We start from the raw sequence: 2,991 nt of genomic DNA, 5'->3' as shown, positions 1-2,991 counted from the left end.
GTGATGGCCCCTACACAAGGGGTTGGTCCCCCACACAAGGCCTATGGCCCCCCAACAGGGGATTCAGCCCCTACACAAGGGGTTCAGCCCCCAACAGAGGGTTCAGCTCCCACACAAGGGCTACACCTCCCCAACAGGGGGGTCAGCCCCCCAAAAGGGGGTTTGTCCCCCACACAAAGGGTTCGGCCCCCCAAAAGGGGGTTCGTCCCCCACACAAGGGGTTTGTCCCAATAGGGGATTTGGCCCCCACACAAGGGGTACAGCCCCCCAACAGGGGCCAAATGGCCCCTGCAGAGGCTACCACCCCCCCTGCAAGGCCCACATGCCCCACCCCAGCCCCACAATTGCTGCCCCACCAGGCTTCATCCCGCACCAGCTGCTGCAGCCTCTCCAATGGCTGCCCCACCCAGCCCCAACCCCTGCTCCCCCAGACCCCCCGATGGGTGCCCTACCCAGCCTCAACCCCCAACTTGCACTCCCAGGCCAGGCACCATCACTGGACCCAGAAAAAGAACAGAAAAAAAATGGGAAAAAAAAGCCTCTGCTTACCTTAGAAGCGGGGGGGGGTGCTCCAGGGCCCCCTGGCAGAGCCCCCCGGGGCAGCACAGGACAGCGGGGGGGGGCAGCAGGGCCCAGGCTGGGGCTGCTGGGGCTGTCAGCCCGCCCCACGCTGTGCGGGTGGTGCCCCAGGGAGCCAGACACAGCCAGACTGGAGGTAAGTGCCGGGTTTTTTTGTTTTTTTCTTTAAGTATGAGGTGAGGGGGCAGGGATCGGGGAGGGGGGGCTTAGGGGGATGGGGCCAGCCAGGGCAGGGGTCGGGGGCCTCGGGGGGGCTGGCGGGCGAAGGGGCCAGCCCCGGCGGGGGGAGAGGGTCTAGGGGGACTGGGTGGAGCCATTGGGGGTCCCTCCCATGCTCCCCTCCCCCTTCCTCCAGCCCCTCCGGCCCCTTACTCACCGGCACCAGAGCCCTGTTGCTGAAAAATGTGGCCTGGCCTGCCCTGTGTTTCAGCACCAGGGTGAGGGACCAATTATACAGACACTCTGGCAGCCTCTGGTTACCTCAGGGCACGATCCGGGACCGTGCCCTGAGGTAACCAGAGGCTGCCAGAGTGTCCCGGACCGTGCCCTGTGCCGCTTTTTTCAGCTTTGATTTTTTTAGACCCCTGGATATCCAGGGGTCTAATTTTCACTCCCCTTGCAGCACGGGGAATATTTTTCCGTTCCCACATGTGCCTGTTGCCCCGCCTCAAAGGGGTTTGAGGTGGGGCAAGAGGCACGTGTGCGCTCGTGTGGACATGCCCCATGAGTTTTCTTTTGGTCCAATCTCCAATTTATCAAGGACTCTCTGAATCGTAGCCCTATCCTTCAGCATATCTACTACTCCATCCAGCTTGGTGACATCCGTGAACTTGCTGAGGGTGCACCCATCCAATCTTCCAGATCAGTGATGAAGATATTGAACAAAACTGGTCCCAGATCCAATCCCTGGGGCACTTTGCTTGATACCAGCTACCAACAAAACGCCAAACCATTGATTACTACTCTTTGAGACCAACAATCCAGCCTGTTTTCTATCCTCCTTACAGTCCATCCATCCCATACTTCCTTAGCTTATTTGCGAGAATGTTGTGGGAGACTTTATCAAAATCCTTGCTGAAGTCAAGATATCACATCCACTGTTCTCCCTGCAACCACAGAGCCAGTCATCTTGTCACAGAAGGTAATCGGGCTGGTCAGGCATAACTTGCCTTTGGTGAATCCATGCTGGCTCTTCCTAAACACCACCACCTCCTCTAAGTGGTTAGAAATGGATTTCTTGAGGACCTGCTCCATGATTTTTCCAGGAACAAAGGTGAGGTTGACCAGTCTGTAGTCTCCTGATCCTCCTTCTTCCCTTTCTTAATGATGGGCACTATATTTGCCCTTTTCGAATCGTTTGGGACCTCTCTGAATCACCACAAGTTTTCACAGATAACGGGCAGTGGCTCTGCTATCACATCAGCCAACTCCCGCAGCACCCTCTGGTGTGTTGTGCATTGTCCCCATGGACTTGTACACATCCAACTTTTCTAAATAGTGCCTAACCTGTTCTGTTACTACTGTTGGCTGCTCACCTCCTCCCCAAACTGTGCTGCCAGGTGCACTAATCTGGGAGCTGACCTTGCCTTTGAAGACTGAGGTAAAAAAGGCATTGAGTCCTTCAGTCTTTTCTGCATTATCATCACTAGGTTGCCTCCCCCATTCAATAAAGGCCACACACTTTCCCTGATCTGCCTCTTGTTGATGACATGCTTGTAGAAACCCTTCTTGTCACCCTTCACGTCCCCTGCCAGCTGCAACTAGTCCCTTGCTAGCCCTGGGGTGCTGCCAGGGCGGAGGGAAGGACTGGGGCTCCCACAGTTCAGGGCAGTTCGCAGCCCTCCCCAGGCCATGGGCAGGCTCCACTGGGAAAAGAATTGAGCCCCTCGCCATAGCAGTGATGGAGACCCTGACATCGATTTCAATTAAAAACCCACCCTCTCGATTTAGGGACGTAGAAGCAATGCCCCGCACGTGTACAAGCGCCCTTAATGCCTACGGGGGTAAATGAATCCTACTGAGGTACTCTGGGGGGGAACTGAGACACCCCGGCCCCGGCCCCGGCCCCAGCCCTGGCCGGGTCGCGCCTCGCGCTCCTGCTCTCCGGGTCGGCGCCAGGCCCCGGCCGGTTGGCAAAGCCGCTGGTTTCCCGTTCACCGGGGCAAAGCGGGGGTTGCCGGCACGTCTCACACGTGGGTCCCGCGACGGCCCGGGTGCGGGGCGCGGCAGCCTCGGGAGACCCGAGCCGGGCGGTGCAGGCGCCGGGAGGCTCCCGCAGCCCCCGCCCCGGCTCGGGCGCGGGGCCAAGCGAGGGCTGGGCTGGGCTGGGTGAGGCGAGGCGGGCCGGGCCGGGCCGGGCCGGGGCGGGCGAGGGCGGCGCTCGGGGCGGCGGGGAGGAGAGAGGAGCGGCGG

Source organism: Alligator mississippiensis, chromosome 10 (assembly GCF_030867095.1).
Source record: "Alligator mississippiensis isolate rAllMis1 chromosome 10, rAllMis1, whole genome shotgun sequence".
Taxonomy (NCBI): domain Eukaryota; kingdom Metazoa; phylum Chordata; order Crocodylia; family Alligatoridae; genus Alligator; species Alligator mississippiensis.
The sequence above is the reverse complement of the archived record's forward strand: the minus strand, read 5'-3'. Positions refer to the sequence as shown.